The sequence below is a fragment of the Crinia signifera genome, chromosome 5 (genome assembly GCF_055691185.1).
Source record: "Crinia signifera chromosome 5, ASM5569118v1, whole genome shotgun sequence".
NCBI classification, from domain to species: domain Eukaryota; kingdom Metazoa; phylum Chordata; class Amphibia; order Anura; family Myobatrachidae; genus Crinia; species Crinia signifera.
In genome coordinates, this window is record NC_139221.1 from 50,880,635 (window position 1) to 50,906,660 (window position 26,026).

The 26,026-nt window shown below is 41.0% G+C and overlaps 1 long non-coding RNA gene across 2 annotated transcripts in view; it reads left to right on the forward strand.

Annotated features, from left to right (window-relative positions):
* LOC146079443 (uncharacterized) overlaps positions 1-22,632 on the forward strand; it is a 44,044-nt gene extending 21,412 nt beyond the window's left edge. For both annotated transcript variants that reach the window (XR_014474532.1, XR_014474533.1), the window contains exons 2-3: positions 1,172-1,329; positions 22,417-22,632. This is a non-coding gene — a long non-coding RNA (uncharacterized LOC146079443). The remainder of the gene's footprint in view (positions 1-1,171; positions 1,330-22,416) is intronic.
* The last annotated feature ends 3,394 nt before the right edge of the window (positions 22,633-26,026 follow it).

Below are 26,026 nucleotides of genomic sequence, written 5' to 3' on the forward strand. Positions count from 1 at the left end.
AACTCCGCTGAGCAAAAAGAATACTGGACACACTTTAAATAATTTTACACTTTATATAAAACACATAGATAAACATACATACATGACATAATATAAATCAATTCTTTACATAGAAGGTATTAACATTTTAAGCAAGCAAGGTGGCGTTAGTATAGCAATCAAGATTGATATTTAATGTTTCGATTTCCGGATTAGTAGAAATGGGTTAGTTAGGGGTTAATCAAGGGTTAATTCCTTTTGCTGGTAAAGTAATAGTGACAGACACAGAGGTGATGGTTGAGTTTATGGAAGCACTTGAAAGCCAATTAGCGAGTAGATGGTAAACGCATAGAGTTCAGGCACATATGTGTCTCCAATTGTAAGTAGCAATATTGTATCTCACCCTCTCCTCCTTGTTGTAGATTTATTAGAGGCGAGCGGGGAGCCGGATATTTCCACGGCTCTACCCGGAAATAAGAGGTAGTAGCGTCCTCCGATTGGGGGTCTGTCCATTCCTGGTGTAACGGGGTATCCAGCAAGATGATTTAGCTGTACGCTTGGGAATAATAACCTTTGTAGGGCAAAGTCGGCTCCAGATGCAGGAGCGCAGCGTAATAGCAATAGAGTGAAGCTCCGGGAATCAAGCCACAGGCAGAAATGACGTCAACGCGTTTCGTCTCTATAGCAACTAGAGACTTTCTCAAGATGATCAGGTGGACCCAGCATTGGCTCCTCAAGAAATCCGGTAGATGGTTTCAACATCAATGTTGATACAATTCATGAACAAAACGCCGCCAATGACTTTAAAGACCATATAGTCTTGTCCTCGGGCTCTTTATATGTGATTATTCAGTGTTTATAATACGGCACTGAATTAATTGCCGTTATTAGTCTTTTTTTTATGCCTGCTGGGCACCTGGGCTCTATCATGCTGAGCAGGTGTGTGTGTCTAAATGGAGCACCATCAGATGCCCTCCAGGTTTTGCCAGTGGCACCTCAGAGGTGAGGAGCAGCATTAGGCATTTAATATGTTGGATTATCATGGGTTACTTGTAAAAGCAAAGCATCATTTTAAGGAACTAATCACTATTTAAATCCTGTAGCAAAAATATAAATAAAAAATGTCTGCCTGGAACATGGACAGAAGTACAAATAGTATATATTAAGCACCGTTCCCGCTTCTCCTTTACAGACTTCCTCTTCACTTACTGGTAGAAGATGTTTATTGATTTTATACAGATGGGATGTGGTGAAGAGCTTGGCACCATCTTTTAAATTATGTTTGCATGTGCACTACAGAGCAAAGACAAAGTTGGTGCTGCAGAGGTGGGACCCGCTTCCCAGGTCAAGGTAAGTATAATCACGGACGGTTTTCACAATCTGCGGACGTTTTCGCCGACACGCCCACTTTCCTACACTCGACAGCTAGAACATTAAATTCTGACTGTCGAGTTTCATTCCAGTTGGCCCAGGTTTTCCGACTGTCGGTACGTTCCAACAGTCGGTTTCCTATATTGAATACCCCCACGGACTACAAAGAAAACATATATTTTTGCATTCTTACCCATGCTGGTGTTGTATACCATCTGGGCTGTGTATACCAGAGGGAAGGAATAGCAGAATAATCATTTGCGTGCATGACATAACAATGCTGGATAATGTTATACACGCCCATACACGCACTGATTTTACGGTGCGTTTTGTACTAAATCTCATCGCATCTCATTGCATGCGTTGTGCATGCCATGTGCGTGCGATGCGATCAAAAGACAGTACAAAAATTATGTGCAGCACATACTTTTTGTACTGTGCGATGATATGCCGCGGGAGTGCGCATCTCATCGCATAGCATCGCACCGGTAAAATCGGTGCGTGTATGGGCACCTTAACACTTGCATAGAACAGGCATCACATAAGAGGACAGTGGGATCTCTACAGGAAATAAGGATTTTATTCATACAGGAAAAACAAAGTTAATGTACTGTATCTTTCTTCAGGTGCACTACAGAAAGACAATTACAAAACGTATCCATTCTGGTTTATTTTACCATGCAACCAGTTATGCCTTGTGTTGCCTTGTAGACTTGCTTATCATCAACACTTAATGTGCAATGTGTGATATGAGGATCAATATATTTACAGGACATATTATTTACTTTCTATAATTTAAAATCACAATCAGTGTAAAGGTGCATAAACAGGGGTACATTTTTGACAATTCTCTAATCTTCAAAAGTGATAAAATGGAGAGTGATAAACAGCCAGCCAATCAGCTCCTGTCTGACATTTTTCAAACACAGTCTGTAACATGGCAGACATGAGCTGATTGGCTGGCTGTTTATCACTCTCCATTTTATCACTTTTGAAGCTTAGAGAATCTGGCCCAATGTCACTTAGAAGCACAAATCCCTCTGTGGTGTACACCCCATAGAGATGGTGATGCGTGGCACCGCGCATCACCATTGCCAACTCAGATCTTATGCACATTCAGGTAAAATCTAATTAGATCCCCTAGCAAGTGCATACAAAATAATGGTTAGCACAGATTGCTTAACACACTTTGCTATGTATATATATGGAGCTTTAAGGGGTTATCCAATCTCCCGCCGCTATTTACGACGGGGAAAATAGCGGCAGGGCCCTATTCAAGGCTGTCTTTCCCGACAGCATTGAACAAGGATCTCGGCAGAACGGACCCAACGTCGTGGCCCGTCCTGCCGAAAACGGACATGGATTGTCGAGCTCCCGGCCGCTGCTTGACGATCCACGGCTGTATCTCATAGCCACGCCCCCTTTTCGGCATTCGGCAGATGGGACATTGAATCCCAGAACAGGACAGGATCATGGTTGTCTGGCCAGCCCGACAGTCATGACACGGGATTGAATATCCCCATAAGTATGATACAGCAAAGCAGGTCTGATCTCCTTCCTGTAGGTCACATAACAAAAACATACAGTGTATTTGTCCACAATTTCAGCTTGTAGCTTATATAAACTGAAGATCTGTTTTTCTTTACATATATTTGTTTCACTGATCAAAGATGAAAAATCTAATATCATACTGAGTGTACAAAAATGGAAATGTTTTTAATGTGCAATCTAAAATAGATGAAATGTTTTTAATACTGCCATACATTAGACAACTCCTCCAAGTGGAGAAGTGGCCCATTATCACAACTTGAGCCACCTGGGAACATCCCAGGCAGCAGGACAGCATACAATATATTGTATATAGTCCTTTTGTATAAGATTTATCGCGTGCGATCCAACAGATCTCTCCTGCTGGCAGTGCGACTTGCAGGCTCCAATGTGATGTGCATGGAACCAGGAAAAGCATTGGCACTGCTGTCAAATACATGCAATCTGGCAGCTTTATTGACGCAATATCATAAAAAGTGACCAAATCGCATGTATATCGCCCTAGTGTATGGTCACATTATGGCTCTCAACACGCTAAACTGTAAACACATCTTTGTAGTATATTTGTCCAATAGTTATACATTTCTATTGTAAACAGTAGTTCTTATTGTTATAATGGGTAATATTTAGCATTTTATATATATTGCTGAGTGCCGCCTTACAGAAAAGTATACTGGAGTGCTGCCCAAACGGACTGTATATATATATATATATATATATACATATATATATATATATATATATATATATATATATATATATATATATATATATATATATGGCACTTGCTATAAATGCAATCCTGGTCCTGTTGCCATCCGCAATTAGGAGCACTCGGTCCCCACAAATAGACAATGTCCGGCAGCACTCAGGAACTTAAAAGAAGGACACAGCCACAGGCGCTCTTAAGCCAACGTTTCAATAAGTTTACAGTATCTTATTTTCATCAGGGCATACAAGTAAATGAAAAACAACTCACCATTTATGTGCACATCCTTCACCAAGTGATGCTGTCAGGGCCATGCTGCAGACTCAACTCCGCCCCAGGTGATGACATCATCACTGTGCTCCCACACCAGTACAAAAAAACTTTATTAACTGCAACAGAGAAGCACAACATGGACAATGTGCTAGAGTATGGAGAGATATAGTAACGATAAACACATTCAAATGTATGCCAAATTGTGGCTACTTACTTATATATAAACTATAGTCATCTCGTACATATAGCAATAGTAATTTACTCATTTACTCAAGGGAATAAAGTGCAAGTGATGAATCATAAAAAGCAATGCAAACCAAGGGTTTCATTAAGTCCTTAGTGTCCCCAGCCTAAAAATCCACTCCGCCTCACGCTGTAATAAAAGCTTAGATCTGTCCCCTCCTCTAATAGACGGAGGGACATGATCAATAATGCGATGTTTGAACGCTGTGGGGAAGTGTCCCATCATTGCGTAGTGTCTCGCAACTGGCTGTTCACTTGTCCCTGGGCCATACGAGTTTTGAACTGACAGTCAGTCTTACCTATGTAATACTTGCCGCAAGGACAAACTATTACATAGACAACGAACATGGTGGAATAAGTCAGTCTGAATTTGATGGGAAAAGTGACATTACTGTTGGGGTGTTTGATGTTATCCCCAACCCATATGTAGCTGCATGTCACACAGCCTGTGCATTTGACACATCCCAATTTGGGACTACCAAAGAAGGACGTGTTACTTTGTTTTGTAAAGTTGGTGATATCACTGTGTACCAAAAGGTCACGTAGGTTTTTACCTCTAGAGTAGCTGGTAACTAGTTTTTTATTGCGCAGGCTGGGCAATTCTTTGTCAGTGGTGACAATGGGCCAGTATGTCCTAACAGCAGTATTAGCTTTCGAACTAGCTGTGTTATATCTATTTGGCCAAAAGATCCTGTCAGCTGAGGTTTTACGTGATTTACGTTTAAGAGTTTTACTTCTAGGGAGAGCTAGAACACGTGCTCAGCAGCTGTGATTTTGATTTAGGCACCCTGGATTGGTGTGTTATACATGCCTTCATCACCTTGGCTCTGCAGTGTGCCATTTCATGGTACTTTTATCCTTGTCAGTGTTGTATGTTCACTGTTTGGGACTATTATCATTGAACCAACATGACAAACACTTTTGAGAAAGTGGTTTTGGACAAGTGGGAATCGCATTCTTTCTCAGACCAGGAGGCTGAGAATATCATCTACAAGGAACGTGTATTAAATACCCCTGCTAACTCCACTGCGATAGACCTCTATCATGAATTGCTGAGGTTAAAAAAATGTGAACTGGACTTTTACTACCATGCAGCTACCCTTTCTGAATATTATACAGACAGGAAGATACCACGCGGTTTTCGCGTATCCAATATCCCCACAATTGGTCGCCATAACGTAGCTTTTTGTAAAAAGTGGTGCGCCATTTTAAACAAATGCTCGTTTGATCTTGTATTACTAGTAGTGGAGGAGTCCACCCGAGAATTAAATCTCACCAAAGAAAAAGTGGCAGCCTTTGATTCCACCCAGATGGCCATACTCCAGACCGATACATCGGAGAAATGGCTAGACAAATTACATCTTCAATTGGAAAACTATAAACGTGACCTGATTAAATATAAAAAAGAAAAATTTGCCAAAGTTAATCAGGACTATGAGACACAAAACATTTATACTCACGATACTCTGGATACTCACGACAGCAAAATAAAGGTTATAATCGCCGTAGAGGTGGTCGTGGGGCATATTCTGGTTCATCCAATGACTCTGCCAACTCTGCCAGTGAATATGAGACTTGGGGCAGAGGATGCTCTAGGGGTAATTCTAGAAAACAGTTTATCCCTTTAGCGGTGCGCACCCGAGCACAGCGAGCCGGAGACGGGGACCCTGTCGCAGAGGGGGGCAGTGGAGGGGCAACGGCAGCTCGAAAGCCGCCCAGCAACAAGATGTGATCTTCAACCTATCTTCCACCCCTCTGAACGCTAGTGAGGAATCGTTGCTACATAAAGGTCTGAGTTTTGTCCCGACCACCCGGTTTGACCCGTTCACCTGGAAAGTAGAAACTTTTAAACTGCACCGCCAACTTAAATTGCAAGAACACTTTGGCAAAAAAGACTGTCCAGCTATTGCGGACCCTTTACCATCGGAACTCTATAAACTGGCCCCTAAATCTAACTTTGATCCTCAATCCTTCAATGCCTCCATTAAGTCGTTTGTACGGTTGGTTGACGCATCTATTAATCCCTTGGAGGAGGCAGCCACCATGAGACATTCTAACTTGAACAAAGATGAATATCATGCATTAAAATCACTTAGCAGCAGACATCGTTATTCTAGCCGCTGACAAAGGCGGCTCGATTATTATTCAAGATGTGGTGGCGTATAGATCAGAGATCGAGCGCCAGATAGCTGATATTTCTACTTACCAGTTGTTAAATACTGATCCCACCAACTCTTTTAAAAAGGAGTTGGATGTGTATTTGTCCACTGCTGCCGACACTGGTGTTATTTCCAACCGTATCCAAAAAATTCTCACTTGTGATTTTCCTCGGAGGCCACTTTTGTATACCCTCCCTAAAATACATAAAAGTTTGGTCAATCCCCCTGGCAAACCCATCATCTCTGCCAGGGGGTCCATCTTTCAACCAGTGTCGGCCTATCTGGACATCTACCTCCAGCCGGTCATTCAGGAGTCAAAATTTTATTTGCAGGACACCACTGCACTATTACTTGCCTTGGATGGTTTAGGTGACATTCCATCTGGCTGTGTGTTATGTAGTATAGATGTAATATCACTCTATACTTGCATACCCCATACCCAGGGTATAGCTGCAACCAAACGCCTGATTTCTAACAGCCCTAAATATCTTGGTCCCGATGTGTTTTTTTTTTGTGATTTATTGGAGCTAGTTTTAACTAAAAACTATTTTTTCTTTAATGGCCAATTCTTTTTACAGCGATCAGGCTGTGCGATGGGGTCCTCCGTGGCCCCATCGTACGCGAATGCCTTCATGATGGTGGTTGAAAACAATATTTTCTTCTCAGACCCGGTTATCTCTAATAATGTATTTTATTATGCGAGATATATAGATGACATGATACTGTTGTGGAACGGATCCGTGTCGGCCCTCAATAACCTTATTGACCGACAGAATCAAAGTGACAGTCCCGTCAAGTTGACATGCACACACTCATTTAGTCAGATTGACTTCTTGTATGTGCGCATTAGTCTTGTTGATGGTCAGCTTAAAACATCTTTATTCACCAAACCACGGATAGAAATATGTTGTTATCCCCAGGTAGTTTTCATCCCGCCTCAGTCACTAAGGGGTTACCGTATTCCCAGATGCTGCGGGTTCGTAGAATCTACAGTAGTGATGAGGATTTACATATTCAACTGGACCAGATGGTTCATAAATTTCTTGAGAGAGGTTATGACTATGATCAACATATACTCACCAAGAAACGTGTTCTAGCTCTCCCTAGAAGTAAAACTCTTAAACGTAAATCACGTAAAACCTCAGCTGACAGGATCTTTTGGCCAAATAGATATAACACAGCTAGTTCGAAAGCTAATACTGCGGTCAGGACATACTGGCCCATTGTCACCACTGACAAAGAATTGCCCAGCCTGCGCAATAAAAAACTAGTTACCAGCTACTCTAGAGGTAAAAACCTACGTGACCTTTTGGTACACAGTGATATCACCAACTTTACAAAACAAAGTAACACGTCCTTCTTTGGTAGTCCCAAATTGGGATGTGTCAAATGCACAGGCTGTGTGACATGCAGCTACATGTGGGTTGGGGATAACATTAAACACCCCCACAGTAATGTCACTTTTCCCATCAAATTCAGACTGACTTGTTCCACCATGTTCGTTGTCTATGTAATAGTTTGTCCTTGCGGCAAGTATTACATAGGCAAGACTGACTGTCAGTTCAAAACTCGTATGGCCCAGCATCGCATGGCAATCCGCACAGCTGTCCTTAAAGGGACAAGTGAACAGCCAGTTGCGAGACACTACGCAATGATGGGACACTCCCCCACAGCGTTCAAACATCACATTATTGATCATGTCCCTCCGTCTATTAGAGGAGGGGACAGATCTAAGCTTTTATTACAGCGTGAAGCGGAGTAGATTTTTAGGCTGGGGACAAAGCACCGTTCATTTCGGACACAAAACAGGCGGCCGCCAAACGCCAGCTCAGACCACCCCTACAGATACCGCATGCCTGCGTGCGCCTGGGTTTGCAAATTTACGCTGATTACTATTCAAACACATACACCTGAATGTAATAAGCAATGCTGCAGTCTATTAAGTCCAAACCATGATTTCACTACCTGCAAGCCACACACAGCACTCAAACACATTGGAAGCTTATCTTTCTATACTTCTCTACATTTAAAGGTTTGTTTAATTTAAGGTAAGAATCTTTTTAAGACCTGCTTATATATGCTAAGGTAGGTATTTGTTAAACAGTTAGACACATTCACTACGTGCTTTCATAGACTTTACACAGTAGCACACTCAATCTACACAAGTCGACATGTGTCAACGTGTTCACTCTAATACAAACATAGGTTTTGTATTTATGATACAATAACATAAACCACATCTAACACCTACAAAGGATGTTTCAGCAATGTTTTAAGCCCATGCCCACTATTTTGCACATTAATTAATTCAATCACTTAATTAATTTTCATAATTATAGTTGAAAGGCAAGATTTGCAGGTCCATAAATGTAAAGGGTATGCCAGCGTACACGGACGTACGCTCACTCTCACGAGCGGTGACATAAGCTGAGTTTTCTAGTGAAAACAATAGGGACCCATCCGTGCAAGCTGGCGTACGCTCAGATAGCCGCAAGAAGTCGGTGGGAAGACGGACGAGAGACGTCCGTAAATGGTGGCGTACGCTCAATTGTACGCCACTCCCCTTCGACGTTGTTTCTGGCCGTACGTATGCGGCTGATTTGTGGGTGGACTTAACCCCAACGGCCGCGTACGGATAGCGTACGTTAATAGCGAACGTACGCACGTTTGGCCGCTACGATCAGAATAACCTCCATAGACTCAGAATATGTTATTTCTGATAACACCAGTGATATTGTGAAAGCATAACAACTGGGTAATTTTGGTATATTTCATATATTGCATGCCTGATCAATTTGGTGGTGTACACATTTTTTTTAAATGACACGAGAATGCTGTCTGTGGCCCAAATATTTTGGAACATTTTCAGCATTCAGCAGCATCATTGGCATAGCAAGGTGGATACGTTGCTGCTCAAAAAAATGAACTACAAATTCCATGAGGAAGAGTTTTACCGATCCTGTAATGGCGGATTTCAGCGGGGATAACTTAATATTATGTTAACAATGGTGAGTATGAGAATGACATCTTCCAACTGTAGAGAGTATTAAAGATACTGTTAGCAGCCTAAAGCCCATTGGTAGGTTGTTTTGTGGGGGCCCAAACAAACCAAGCACTTCAGTCACAAAATTGACACTCCCTATTGCTGAAGTACTTAGATTGTTAAACTTTGCATGTTCTTTTTAATATCCAACATGAGAGTGAGTAGGAGGGCCCAATGACATTTCCATCGTTTGCCACTTTTATTTTCTGACACTGGTGTGTGGCATTGTTTCATAGAGGTGCTATAAACTGCTGTGCATTTGTGCCCCTGCTCTGTCACTTAATAACCAGCCAGCTGGTTGCAGCTTTTGGTCAATGTTGGTGAAAACAATATTATGAGTAATCAGGTGGTAAAAGAAATTGACTGGAAATTAATAAAAATGAATGTTAGTTGTTTAATAAAACTGTAGGAACAAAAAGAGTCTTAAATTACTTAAATTGTAGCTCATTTTAGCATTTAAAAAATTAAGGTACTTGTTTCCTAGCACGGCTACACCGATTTCCATCGGGGTGGTCGTGTCGGAAAATTTGCGTCGGTCGCATCGCATGCGACCAAATCGCATGCGTCCAAATTGCATGCGATGCGACCGACGCGATTTTTTGATTGAATAAAATGTGAATAGGGTCCCTGGGACCCGATTTTACATTGGATTCAATGTAAAATATTCCCTACACCCCCAATTTGACACCCTCAATGCCACCCCACGATTGACGTGAACCCGAAGCGTGACGAGCGCAGCGAGCCTGCGAGGGGCGATGGTGCGCGTCCTCCGGCCTTTTCATTCCCCTACTATACACGTCGGCGTGGAGTTGAGAATATAAAGTGTGGCGAGCGCAGCGAGCCTCCGAGCCCGAAGCGTGGCGAGCGCAGCGAGCCCCGCGAGGGGACGCGTATTACTTCACAGGTATACGCGTCCGCTCGCCACGATTCGGGCTCGGTGGCTCGCTGCGCTCGCCACAGTTTATATTCTCAACTCCACGCCGACGTAGATAGTAGTGGAATGAAAAGGTCGGAGGACGCGCACCGCCGCCCCTCGCGGGCTCGCTGCGCTCGCCGCGCTTCGGGTTCGCGTCAATCGTGGGGTGACGACGGGGCCATATACAATGTGAAATGGGTCATATTGGCCCATTTCACATTGTTTCCTATGTGAGATGGACTTAATGAAGTCCATCTCATCTTGTGCCATTATAATGGCACAAGACCGACGTGATGCTCCTGATTTCAATGTTAAAAAATATTTTAACATTGAAGCCTATGGCAAAATCGCGGGCATCGCGTCGGTCGCGTCGGGGGCAATGTTAATGGCCGCGACCGACACGATGCCCGCGATTTTGCCTTTGCCGGCAAAATGGACCTGATTTCAAAGGAAACCGGGTCCATCGCGGGCATCGTGTACCTTAACTTTAAGGTACACGATGCCCGCGATTGTGGACGTACTAAGAAACAAGTACCAAAATTAATTATCCAAAAACAATAACTAAACTTTTCAGAGTGGTTTTTCAAATTGGAACCAAATTCAAAACACAAAACGAATACAGATCCAGAACCAACACACAGGGGTTGACGCATGTCTCTAATGCATAGATAAAAATTTGCCAGATATATACTAATCGTCTTGCACCCCCGCTGATCTGTGTTAAGTAGTTTGGTAGAATTTTCATTTGTTTTCTCCCCTCACTGAACCATCAAAATCTTCCTTTTCAGTACCTGCACTGCCTTTTTAGGATGTGGTTTTCTTTATATACTGTATAATTTCTACGATCAAATCAAATTGCATTCTCGTAAACAAATTATTTTTTTTGTTTGCCTTATGTTGTTAGTTACCCAAAGCCAATTCATTTTCACCAGGCTTACCATCTGTTCCTGTGTCATATGTTTTATTGCTAGTCATCATAATAAGGAATGCTAATGATTGTTGAAAGTACATCAATGCTTCCCAAATAACTGTCAAAAGTTTTATACTGTATGTTTGTTTTTCCATTTATACCAAACCTAGATAGCTTGATGGCAAATGTAGGGTTGTGCCTAGCCATTTGTAAATATAATTACTTTATGCATTGATGTAAGTGCTGGTTTTAACTCTCTTTATACGTGTTATTTAACAACTCATGTTTCTTAATTGCAGGCACATAACTGGGCCAGTTTAAATAGGAATAAATATAGTAGGAATTTAAGTGCACCAAATGCTCATATACAGAGCTTTAGACCACAGGTACTTATACAAACTTTCTCACAGATCTATAATTAAATGCAATAAGTGATTTAGAATCCTTTCAAGAAATCTAATTTAATGACTGTAGCCAGTTGAGTGTAACCAGTGTTTTAATGGAAGAAGACAAAAACAAGGTTCAGCACTTACATATTGGGAGATTTTCAGTGCAAAATTGCCCAAACGGACGTTTTGAGTGATTTTGCGTTGTAAATCACTAGGGTGTGTGCCCCAGTGATGGACTGCTAGTGTGTATGGAGCTGTGCGATGATGGCTGAAAGAAACGTCTTCAGCCCAGCGGTCCCACCCTGCTCTATCCCACTGCTCCACATTGATCATCCAGATGGCACCTAGGGATGACCATCAACCATCAGAAATGTATTTATTACTGGCACCACTGCCCACTAATGAATATACAATATAATATGGCACAGGCCAGCAATGTATATATTACTGGCACCACTCCCCACCAATGTTTTTATAGTAGCCAGTAATATATACATTGCTGGCACAGGCCAGCAATGTATATATTACTGGCACCACTGCTCACCAATATTTTTTTTTATATGCCGGTAACATATACATTTCTGGCATAGGCCAGCAATGTTTACTTTACTTGCACCTCTGCCCAACAATATATATATATATATATTTCACTCTCTGACTGATGAGATACACAGTACTCCCCTTGAATTTAAATCTGGTGAAGACATCATTCGGTTAGTTTATATATCCATCCTGAATTTTTGATATCCTGCCAGCCTACACCCGTTTCTAGGGTGTTTGATCCAACTCTGGTACTCCTACCATTCGTTATAGAATACATGTTTTGATACCTTGTTACCCCTGAGGAAGTCCCTATGGGACGAAATGCGTAGTGTCTCTCGGAAGTGGTATCTCAAATCAAATTTATGATGCGAACATCTGTATGAAATACATATTTTATATACCTTTTATTGTATGAAATAAAAACGTTTTACTGCTTTATATGTGTGCATATATACAGTTTTGGTGAAACTGCCATCAGCGCACCTCTACACTTTCTTTCTCTCTCTATCTCTCTCTCTCTTTCTCTCTCTCTCTCTCTCTCTCTATATATATATATATATATATATAACTGGCGGTTCTGGCGGCACTCAGAGACGGTCACAAGTTTTTTTTGCAAAGTGACACTTTAATTGATTAAAGTGTCACTTTGCGAAAAAACTTGTGACCGTCTCTGAGTGCCGCCAGAACCCCCAGTTATATGCAGTTATATATTTATTTGCCAGTAATATATACCCTGTACTCAGTGGGTCATAATCAGGATATGTGTTGGGCACGCTTTACCACCGGCTGTGATATTGACTGTCAGGATCCCAATCAGCAAAATGCCAGCAGCAGATAAGCACAACAAGGCCCCTTGCGGGCTCACTGCATTTCAAGGTTCTCTTCCCCCCTCCTTGGTGGTCATGGACCCCCAGATGTTGTTAATTTTGTTTCTGATACAGAAATCATAGTGGAGTCGCATGTTTTAACTTTCTTTAGACACTCGCAGTGACGTGTGGGGCACCATGCTAAAATCTGTCCGGTCTTCCAATATAAAATGTAGCTGGAGACTATTTGCTCCTAATGGAGGGCTCCACTTTGTATTTCGAAAGGTTGGGTTTTGAGGAAGACGGAGCTTTGGGAAACCTTGCTTCCATCAATTCCCAGAAGGTATATAGGAGGGTAGTATGGATTCTAAGCTTCTAGGTTAAAGAGACATAATTACAATTCCATGCAGCCCTAGAAAAAAAGAAATAGCCACACAGTAAACTGAGGTGAATCATTTAGAGAGAGCAAATTAAGGAACATAGAATAACATTTCCATAAAAACCTAGGCTTTGGAGTTACTTCAATTGTGAAAACATACTGTCACCATGTGCCCCCAATTCCCTCAGTAGACACACAAGTTATTTCTTAAACAGTTGTCCCCTTCCTGTGTAGACAATTTACAATGATCCAACTGTATCGGTTCTTCCGAAAGGGATAAGGGAACTGAGGCACTTGACAAAATAGGTCCCTGAAGTATATCTGGAGCACCAAGCAAAATGTCTTTCCAAAATCCATGCCACAGATCGGATATACCGTGGGGCACAAAGAGAGCCAATCTTCTAGAGAAGAGGGTAAATAACTATCGAAAAGTATGTCCTTATTATATTGTTAAGCCTGTCAAATGGTAGCTACCAATGTCTAATATTCAAATTAGTTCAGAAGCCATGTTTAAAAATTGGTTAACATAATGCCTTGTGGTAAAAGATCCCTGGCATAATTAGAGACTAATAAATGTCAGGTTAATCAATCAATCAATCAATCAATCAATCAGTCAAGTAATAATAGATTGCTACATACTTGATGCACATGGTCAGACAATAAAGATATAATTGGTCTTTCCTTGAATAAAAGTTTCCTTGAAAGAATTAAAAAAATATAGCACATTAGTTCGAAAGGCCACAACATTTTTAGGGTCACTATCAAGCTCAAAATACTGTAGAAATGGCTGCTAGCATGGAAAACTCTTTAAGATGGTATACTGTAGGCTTTGTTGTCAGGCACCTGTAGGTTTTGGCCATCTAGTAAACCCCCTCATACACACACACACCTATTCCGCTTTCAGAAAAGAATAGCTGGGCGGTTATATGGCAAAATCAGGAGTTATATTTCAAATCAGGAGACTGGACATTGGTCAGATATGCATGGGTCACAAGCAAAATTCAATAACGGTGAGATAGCCAGGGGTCAGTAGCATAGTCATGAGTAGAGGTCAGGAGCACTAGCAAAGGTTCAAAAGAGGGCAGTGGGCCGGTACACCAGGACACCAGAGTGGATCTGCCATAATAAACAACAGCCAGCTGTAGAAACATGGTAAGGGGTAATGCAGCCCCCACCAGAGTACGTAGCTCTTACTCATAGTTGCCTACCCTCCTGCATTCTGCAGGAGACTCCCTGAAATAGCAGCAATCTCCCTCTCACCCTTATTAGTCTAGCAATCTCCCTCATGTCACCTAGCCCACATTACACTGTTATATTTTTTTGGGAAAAAAAGGAATGAGAGATAGATACATTTACATTGAATCATCAGCACCATTTCCCAGCACTTTACCAAGTATAGTAGCTCTTACTAACTGCTTTGGGGCTCATCTACATTTGTATATACTGTAAGTCATTTTGAAAGATTCCTCTCAGATGTAGCAGTACACACCCACGCTTCTAGGTGCCACGTTCACAATCTCTTTCACAATCTCTCCATATATGGACCTAGACACGCCCTTTAAGTGGAGCATGACATGCCCCCTCAATGGGGCGCCTTGCAAAATTCTATTATCAGCTATAATCTCCCAAAAGTAGGCAAGTATGCTCTTACTGTAAGATCCATCTTTTTTAACAGACATCTGAAGTAATATTAAAGTAAATAATACATTTTACTGTAACAATTTTATCTAAAACTTTGCATTTTGAAGTTTAGATCATGAAAATGAGATGCATCAGTGATATTTTCTATTAGTATTCATCATATGACCAGAGGGCAATAATGGAAAGGGCAATGACAGTTATGATATAAGTACATACCTGTTTAATTCACGATTTTCACCTGATGGATTTATAGAAATGTTTTACTAAACCATCAAAATCTAACATATGACTCAGTTATCAACCAGTGATTAATCCAAAGTGTTGCAGCCATGTGTCACATATGACATTTACGCACGTGGAACAGCAATTGGTGGTTATATTTAGTTAGCTGTTGTGCTTTTGTTAAATACCTTTTTAAATGGACTTTAAAGGAGCAATTGTAAGCATGGCGGGACTGTGTGATTCAGACCTCCATCAGGAGAAGAGAAAGTGCAGTTCAGTATGTGGTGAGCATTGTTTAGTAGATCTCTTCAAATAGGTCACAGGGAACAATAAGGCTGATTGCGTCATATATATTGGACATGTGAACAAATAGCAAGGTCAAAAATAAGATAACATTCACTTGTGTCATTGGCTTCTTGGCAGGTACACCGAATACGCCATAGCTGTAGATTATGGATAATAGAATGAGATAATTAAAGTTTCTTGTGGTATGTAGAATCATTTTGTTTATTCACCGACATAATACTCGAAAGAAATATGATCTGAGTAAACAGTACATTTAAGCAAGACAGCTGCAATCGTTTAACTGCATTATTTTAAGAAAATAATATAATGATAATTAACAATTTCATTAGGTATAAAGAAAATCTTGTAAAAACTGAGACCCCGCCACCAGAAATTGCGGCATAAGAGAAAGAAAATAAAGGGTGGCAGAGAGTATGTTCGATTCATCCATGATTGTAGGGTACGGGACATCCTGTTCTGTCTTAGTTATACATACGTAATTTATATTACACTAGCTGACCCGCCCGGCGTTGCCCGGGAAAACCTTGGGGTTTCTTTATTTCCAAAATTGTTGAAAAATGTCATCTTACAGTATGCTGTGCCAAAGACCTAAGATTGTAATTTGTTATAGATTCCACCATAATGTTAGAATGTGTTTGCATTGATACTCAATGATGGCAATGAAATCAGGTGTGGTGTTGTTGTTTGAAACACAACGCTCCTGAGTTGAAAACTTGTATGTGTTGATGAATTCCACATCCACTCCTGAGATTTAGCACCTACTGTATGACATATCCTCCAACATCTGAGGGTCAGAAATCGGTACAAAATCAGAAAAGGACATGTCCACACCTCAATTTCTATACTTTCAATGGTACAGTTTCTAGGGTGTGTAATTACAGGCGCTGAGTGCATGGGGTCCGGGGTGGGCGTTACTTACCGCGCCATAATTAATAAAAAATTCACTGCTCCCTGTCACTGCCACTCCCCTCACCGAACCTGCCTGCAGCAGTCTCTGAGGTCTGGGGATCTGTAAAGCACATGCACCGAGCATCTCTACCAAACAGTGGGGCAGCCCCTGAGTGTGGGAGCAGGTCCGCGGGCCTGGCCACATGATGTCATGACGCGACGCACACTATCCGCACCACTGTAATGCACCACTGGGAATGGGTGCAAAGGGCCAAATTCTTCCCTACACCCGCTGGGCCAATCCACTGATCCAGCCATCACAATCATCAATAGATGCATTGATAAGGTTTGGAGTTTAAGTAGTTGAAGAATAAGACTGAGAAAAATAATTGCCATGTTACAAAGTGTACAATTTACTCAATAAATCGTGAAAAAAATGTAAGTGTACATAGAAGTACAATCAAGAAATGAAAGTAGGATTAAAAAATAAGTTCTGATTCAAACTGGTAATTGTTTGGATGGGGTGGGTTGTGAAACAAATCTATAGGTGAGGGTATGGATATTGTGGGCATAATTGGTGTTTGTTACACCTACTGGGGGCCCTCAATTGATGGGATTTTCACTACAGTGTCACGGTCACAGTGTCACCATGTTGGGATTCCCAATTGGGGTCCAGGTGGTCTTTTAGGGACCCTTTACAATCCTGTAGGTCTCTTCTCCTTGAGCTTACAGTCTCCCTTAATGATAGTCAATCACTGAGGGAGACCGTAGGCTCCAGGAGAAGAGACCAACGGGATTGTAAAGGGGTCCCTAAAAGACCACCTGAACCCCAATTGGAAATCTCCCTACGGTGACACAGTAGTGAGAATTTCTCATCAACTGGGGACCCCCTGTAGGTGTACCAAACACCAATTATGCCCACAATATCCATACCCCCTCCACCTATAGATTTGTTTCGCAACCGCCATCCAAACAATTATCAGTTTGAATCAGAATTTATTTTTTAATCCCACTTTCATTTCTTGATTGTACTGTACTTCTATGTACACATATTTTTTCACGATTTATTGAGTAAATTGTACACTATAACGTGACAAATCTTCATCTCAGTCTTATTCTTCAACTTCTTACACTCATAACATTCAAACAAATGCATGCAGCGCTCATGCCCATCGACCAAACATTATCTATGAACCAAAAGAGTCTGGGAAACCCTTAAGGCAGAGCAGTGCCTGATATCCAACTGACTAAGAGGGTGAGTGCAGTGTACCCACTTTGTATTGATCAATGGGTGCATTGGCCAGGACAAAGGTTTCTCAGTGTAACTGGCCGGGGAGCGCATTGACAGGCTGGAGGACTGGAGAGACGGATATGGGGAACAAAGTAGAAACGGTACATTAGGTACAGTTTTTATTTGCCGGTACAGACGGTTAAATAAACGGCAAATTATTTTTTATGTGTTCTGTGTGTTTGTGTGTGTTGTACTGTTTTTGTGTGTGTGTTGTAGTGTATGTGGTTGTGTGTGTTGTATTGTATGTATCTGTCCAATGCATAAGTGTGTGAGGTGTGCTACATATATACAGTATGTGTGTGTTGTGTCTTTGTGTATCTGTGCAATGTTTAAGTGTGTGTTTTGTGTGTGTCGTACTGTTTGTTGGGTGTGTGTGGTGAATGTGGGTGTGTGTTGTGCTGTTAGAGGTATGTTATGTGTGTGTGTTGTGTGTATCTGTCCTATGTTTAAGTGCGTAAGGTGTGCTATGTATAAATCTGTGTGTGTAGTGTGCTGTGTGTATCTGTGCAATGTTTAAGTGTGTGTTTTGTGTATTGTACTGTTTTTGGGTGTGTGTTGTAGTGAATGTGGGTGTGTGTTGTACTGTGAGTGTTGTGCTGTGTGTATCTGCCGAATGTGTAAGTTTGTGATGTGTGCTACGTATATATGTGTGTGTAGTGTGCTTTGCGTATCCTGGCAATGTTTAAGTGTGTGTGTACTGTGTGTTTGTTGTACTGTTTTTGAGTGTGTGTTGTAGTGTGTATGGATTTGTATTGTACTGCATGTGGTGTGTTGTGGGTGTGTGTGTGTGTATCTGTCCAATGTGTAAGTGTATCTGTCCAATGTGTAAGTGTGTGAGGTGCTCTACGTATAAATGTGTGTGTTGTGTGCTATGTGTGCGTATGTGGTGGACTGTGTGTGTGCATGTACAATGTGTATGTGTGTGTGTGTTGTGTGGTCTATGTATATCCTCAATTATTTCCTAATTGTTTAACGCCTTCACCATAATGTTAGAATGTGTCATTTATACTCAATGACAGCAATGAAATCAGGTGTGGAGTTGTTCCTTCGCAAACGGTTTCCCAGATCATCGATCTTTTCCCCAGAACATCAATGAAGGAAAATTACAACTTGGTGTTTTTTAAATTTCTAAGTGAAATTTCCCAAAAACGGCTTCGAGGTGCACACCACCGGGTCCAGAGGTATCTTGTTGCTGAATTTGGTGTCTCTGAGTGCCACGGTGTGTCCGCAATGCGACGGACACGCACACACGCACACAGACTCTTTAACTTATTATATAGATGATGACTAAAAATCGTAAAATTACTAAGAAATAATTTCCCTAAATAAAATCCTTATGCCGGATACGGCAAAACTATATTTCAGGTATAATTTTTTAAAATGTGCTAGATAAATAATCACTAGAATCTGGTTGCTGTGAGCGACACTGTCACTGGTATTCTTTAGAAGTGTTGACACATCTTTCCCAAAGGGTCAGATGTATCAAGCTTCAAAAAGTGATAAAGTGGAGAGCCAGCCATTCAGCTTCGACCTGTCATTTTTTAAACCCACATACAGATAGTGGTAGATGCTCAATTAGTTCAGTAACATTACCCAGGTGCATGAGGGAGGGGTTAATACTGGGTAAAGTAAAACAAGACATTTTTTCCTCAGCACACTGAGTAATGTTAGTAACCAATCTTGAACACTACATGATAATAGAATTCAGAGATATTGGTTACATATACCTGCGCAGGTGTATGCTATGCCCCCAAGCCGCGTCAAGGCTTATCTGTATATTGGGGGTCCCTAGCGCTATATCTAGGTGCAGGGTGCGGCACGCCAAAAACTATCATAAGCTGGGAAGCCCAGTGCGGCATGCCAGTGAGATACTAAGTGTTAATAATTAGTGATAAGAAGCCGAAGCTATATATAAAGAGAGAGATAAATGAATGAAATTAAAATAGGAGAGAGATAGTGTTAGTGAGGGAAAAGTGTTTATAGAATGTAAGGGCATGCCGCACTAAAGCCACCCAGCCCATCCAGTCCAGGAGCACCGCACCCCACCGTTACCCTAAATTGGGTCTACGATTAACCAGCAAGGAGCCACATGATAATGGCTCCTTACTTGATATATCCAAACTAAGAGCTACCTACCTTGGAGCAACCCCAGACGACTCCATGTGGCATATCAGGACCCACATCTCCTCCTAATATGGGCTCCCTTCTGCCTCTAACAACATACATACAGATAGTGGTAGATGCTCAAATGAGTTCAGTAGCATTTCCCAGGTGCATAAGGGAGGGGTTAATACTGGCTAAGTAAAACACTGACTAATGTTAGTAACCATTCTTGAACACTACATGATAATAGAATTCCGAGATATTGGTTACATATACCTGCGCAGGTGTATTTTTTCAACCCAGCCTGTTAGGGGTTGATTGGCTGGCTGTTATTTTTTGAAGCCTGATACATCTGGCCCAAAGAGAGGCCAGATTAACAGATGGTCAAATAACAGCGGGGGTTATTTGGATGGTCAAATAACAGTAGGGTTATTTGGATGTGGTTGCAGTTGCTTCCTGATGCATAAAGTTCCGATGTATTCTGGGGGGTTTTGAAAAAAAAAACCTGCAGGTGTGACCACTTACAGCCTGTCTCAGTCACAGGAGGATAAGCCCCCATCCACTACGCAGACCTATCTGAAGCTATAAACCCCTTTAGATTTCCCTGGAACTCTCCGAGGAATCTGATCTGACCCTGGGCTAATTTCTCACTCTATTCACGTCAGATACATCTGATCAGACCTATGATAAACCCCTGACAGCTTCAGATCAGACGGATCTTTGGTGCAGCACCAAAGATTTTTATCTCAGATGGATCTGAGACTCAGCCGCACATCTGATCTGAGGGAGCTCAGATTTGACCTTTTTTCGTCAGATCGGTCTGTCAGATTCATCTGAATCTGAAGAAAACAGGCCAAATCTGTAGAGTGGATGGGGGATTGCACATCAAAAAATATTAGATGGTTTGGGACCTGTGTTTGGAAAGGAAGTGGACAGCAATTACTGATCCATTCGTAATTTTCTCGCAATTTAGCAAGGGGCATTCTATCTTTCTGCCTGGGCTGCAGCTTTCTCCTTGCAGTCCACTGCAAATTCTCAGATTAACAATCAGGTTTAAATCAGGCACTACATCACACTTGCCTACTCTCCCAGAATGGCCAGACGGCTCCCAAAAATTGTGTCCACCTCCTGGCCCCCCGGGAAGGTAGGTAAGTCTTCTATTTGCTTCCCAGAGCCCCCAAACCCCCCTTCTCCGCTGACTCAAATTCCTATTTGTAGGTCTGCGGAGAGGAGGCGGGGTTACAATGACGTGATTAGCGGAAAAGTTTGCATCATTTAAATCCCGCCCCATATCCAAAGACTTGCGAATCACAGCTTTGTGTGTTATGAGGGCAGAGCATAATGACATCCACCTCATCCCCGCACCCTGGACGTGTTGCCTCTCCGGGCTTCTCCCGGAGAGACAACTTTAAACATAGGTAAGTATGCCTTACATCCGGCCTATGATTGCCAATATTATAAATATTTATTATTTTATGTAATGTACAGTATGTCTAAATTAAGAAAACTTGTCAGTTTTGATCGAGTTTGTTCTTTACATACTGCTTAGTGCAAAATACAGTAAAATACCACCATTCTCTACTCTCTCTGCTTGGGTGAAAATATAGAAAAACAGTGCAATTGCCATGACTTTGTTTCAGTCACTTTGAATAGTGATTGTACTGTAATGCCTTTCATCATCCTCCCTGCTTCCTGAGTATCAAATAGGAGGTGGGTGGAAGCATAAAGTATAATATACAAAATGCCAATACATTTGCACACAGCGTGCCCTGATTTTCTATATTCTCTCTATAGCGTAAGCATCACAGTAAAACCCTTATCTTACACTGACGTCATGCACTAGACAATGTACTGCAAGTGAAATATCTGAATACTGACAAGCTCTCTTTAATGACTTTAAAATATATGAAAAGGGCTAGTTTAATATGGGGGGGGGGGGGGTTCTCCACAACTACTTTGGGTTCATACTAAGCTGTTTGATGATGGCTTTTATGGATTTGGGTTCTGGTAACTTTATTGTGCTTGTATAATTTTTAGTAAAATAAGTTAATGACCAAAAGAAGTGCTCATCTTAATCATGTTTTTGCCACCAATTAAAGAGATGAAGAGGGGGAACCACCCCTTTAGTTCTTTATTAAGGTCTTTAATTGCTACCATGATCTTTAGACAGTATAAACGAGTTACAGATTTAGGCAGCTGCATTCCCAGAGGAGAGATGCTATTCTTGGCCCATTGGTGTACCCCAAATCAGTACAATATCTGCTAAAAATGCCAGCATCACCCAGCGACTGTGTTGTTTTTTTTTGGGTGCAATACTTAACTAAACTTCAATTAATTGACTTCAGATCATTTGCCGGCAATAGCTAAAGTGATTCATATTCCTCCACAATGGAGGTATATACATAACAGGTATGGCCGGATGTGGAATACTAATGTAATCTTTTACTTCTTCTCTGTGTTTGGGTTATTAGATTTTTAAAGCTTGTAACTTCTATTATGTTTTTTTATTTTTTTATGTTTAATTGATGCCGTTATATAATACAAATTAGGAGTATTTTTATTACTCCCATTGTTTTTGTATAAATTAAAATAACAAATATTTCTCCCCTAGAATTGTATAAATTTCCATTAAGAATGCCACCACTCATGCTTGTATTTATTGTTCTTTTTATCCCCACTGATCTGCTCCCAATAAAGAACTTTGAAGATCATTCCTGACAGTGAAAAGTCCGCAATACTGCTTATCGCGGCTTGCGTTTCACCAACACTTCCGGCTTGCGTTCCACTGACCGGAAGTGATGGAGGATAACTGCTGGTATAATGGAAGTGATAACAAAACAGGAAGAGGTGGCAGAAAAGTGCGGGAAAACAGGCGCAATTCATGCAGCACCTATTAAAGAATGATCAAATATACTAACTGGATTTGCTAGATCATTTATTATACTTATACGTAGGTGATATATTTCTATAAGTGTTTGTTTATGAATTTTATATAATGATTGCTATTTTTGTAAATTTTATACATTATGGCACATTAAGTTTTTATTATTAATTTATTGTCTGTATAAGACTCAGCCTGGTACTTACCAGTTTTTTTTTTAACATATGTAATGAGTTAAAGATTCTGCCCCCTGATTGGGGAACAGGGTATAAAAACCCTGTCAACACATATATCCTTCACACCCTGAGGAAGGATAATATATACATCAGAAACGCGTTGGTGTGAAAGGCAGTGGCCTGCAGGATGATACCCATATTTACCCATGTCATCGGTTGGCATTCTTCTTTGTCTTACTCATTCCAGGTGAGAAGGATTTAGTTATAACGGAAGTCCTGTTTTTCTGTGCGCAGAGAATCAAAATGCTGTGGCAGCTGTACTAAACACACGAAGCCTTCACCAAAAAGCTCCAAAAGAAAGTTAGATAAGCATGTATAGAGTAAGTGTTTTTCCAAAAAGCGCCACCAGTAGTTGTCTTTTCACCAATAAAATATATTCAACTTTCCTGAATATCTAAATGTAATTATCCTTCCTCTGTTCTTATATATCTGGAAATAACTTCAAAAAAGAAAATAATAGTGCAATATTGTTTTTACACCATGAATTCTTAGATTTTTGGTTGCACTCACATTTCCTCTATAAATATATTGCATGTAACTCCACTTGTATATAGATTGCCTGGATCATTCTTCCCCTTTAAAGGTTCAACAGGATACAAAGGCACTAGAAGGAGCTCAAATATATACGGACATAGTACAATAATGTTTGACAAATAAAAAACAATTTATTTTAAGAATGCACTCACATGAAGAAAAACATTAAAAGCATATCACCAATATACAATTGGTAAGCAAGGTCCTCTAGTGATATCCACCACGTTGGAAGGGTATCCTTTAGTTGTCAGTAAGGTAGTAGGTCAGGTTAGAGTCCCGGAAACTGTCACCGCCAAATACTCCTTAACAGGAATCCCCTCCTTAGAATGGATCCTCCTGAGTCCTGGAAATGAACTTATAGCTTAAGCGCTTTCGGCCTTAAAAGACCTTCATCAGAAGCATAAGTCCCTGCTTCCCCTATGGGCTTTATATACCCAAAAGATCCCGCCTAAAGGACCATAGACACTCCCAAACCGGAAGTGTGTATCCCGTTTATTGTACTACTTCCGCCAGAAATCAGAAGTACTGGCGGAAGTTGTCAGAGTCCGTGTTGCTAAGTATGTCCCCGCTTATGTTCTCCATATCATTACGTGAGCGTGATGACGCGTTCTCCCGCCATCCTCGCACAAGCAGCGGCCGGAGCAGGAGAACGTGAGTCTCGCGATACTGGAGATTCTTGTACCGGAAGTCGTCAGCCATCGTGGATAATCAGCGGCTGGATCAGGATGTTGTTAAATTCTCTGTAATACTTCCGGATTTTGCGTGTCAGTACTTCTGATTTCTGGCGGAAGTAGCACAATAAACGGGATACACACTTCCGGTTTGGGAGTGTCTATGGTCCTTTAGGCGGGATCTTTTGGGTATATAAAGCCCATAGGGGAAGCAGGGACTTATGCTTCTGATGAAGGTCTTTTAAGACCGAAAGCGCTTAAGCTATAAGTTCATTTCCAGGACTCAGGAGGATCCATTCTAAGGAGGGGATTCCTGTTAAGGAGTATTTGGCGGTGACAGTTTCTGGGACTCTAACCTGACCTACTACCTTACTGACAACTAAAGGATACCCTTCCAACGTGGTGGATATCTCCAGAGGACCTTGCTTACCAATTGTATATTGGTGATATGCTTTTAATGTTTTTCTTCATGTGAGTGCATTCTTAAAATAAATTGTTTTTTATTTGTCAAACATTATTGCACTATGTCCGTATATATTTGAGCTCCTTCTAGTGCCTTTGTATCCTGTTGAACCTTTAAAGGGGAAGACTGATCCAGGCAATCTATATACAAGTGGAGTTACATGCAATATATTTATAGAGGAAATGTGAGTGCAACCAAAAATCTAAGAATTCATGGTGTAAAAACAATATTGCACTATTATTTTCTTTTTTGAAGTTATTTCCAGATATATGAGAACAGAGGAAGGATGAATACATTTAGATATTCAGGAAAGTTGAATATATTTTATTGGTGAAAAGACAACTACTGGTGGCGCTTTTTGAAAAAGGATTTAGTTGTTTGCCTTATGGGTCCTCTTTAACCATTCCCAATATTTATATATACTTTTATTGCTGTTTTTTTTTTTTTTTGTGTGTGGCTGTTTGAAATAAACCACCTTGGAGGAATATACCAATCCGTATCCAGCTTGATTTATTGACTGCAAAAGAAACCTTTAAGTGTCCATAGGGAACATTTCCCAGGTCAGCACCCTACATATGAGCGTGCATTGTGATTCATGAAAAGGAGGTTGGAGTAAAGATACCTTTATGGGCAACAATTCCCAGGTCAGTAGAACTATTTGGGAATATTTCCTCCTCCGTTTTCCCATTAATCTGCCCATGATGGATGTGGTGTAAAGAAACCTTTTGGTGAACATAGGGACCAACACTCAGGTCAGTGTGGTTCTATAAGAAATTCTACTCAGAAGTTGATGTAATTCTTGTTAGATTTTTGCTGGGTTATCACTTATCTTGTTTTTGGTGTAAAACTGTATTTAGGAGTGGTGCTCCTTAGTGGATACCAAACAGAGGATCTCAGTGCGCTGTTATACCAAGAACCTTGTTTATAGATTAACAGCACAAGATCATACAAGCATGCAAGAGGCTTCTACTTATACCAGATACCTCTCGCTGCTGCCAAACAAGCAACAGTGATGCTGTTCCCAACCACATTATTTAGAATCACCCCTCATACTTTACAGTGCATATAACCAGCCATTGCTGTTGCTGCATCAGCTGCTGATTGGCTAAGCACCAATCTACAAATAATGATACCACTTTAGTGACACTCTTAGTGGGTATATACGGAATTTATTTTTTAATCATTTTTCTATAGCAATTAATAAGGATCCTGTTAGCACCGGGCGATTGTACTGTAACTTTAAGGGGTTTATTTACTAAGATATTGTTTTTTAGAAGTAGAGATGTTATAAAAGGCTAAATACTCCTCACCTCTGAGGTGAAGTACCACCAGAGACTACTAGAGGCCACTGGAGAGAGGGAACTGTGGGAGTACTATTTCACATGGGATGTTGCTATGGGCAACCAATAAGAATCTATTTTTTATTTATTTAGATGCTAGCTGTTATTTTCTAGAAGGTGCTAGAGAAATGATAAGTAGAATTTCACGCTTTTGCATTTAAACCTCTAATCTGCTGATCATT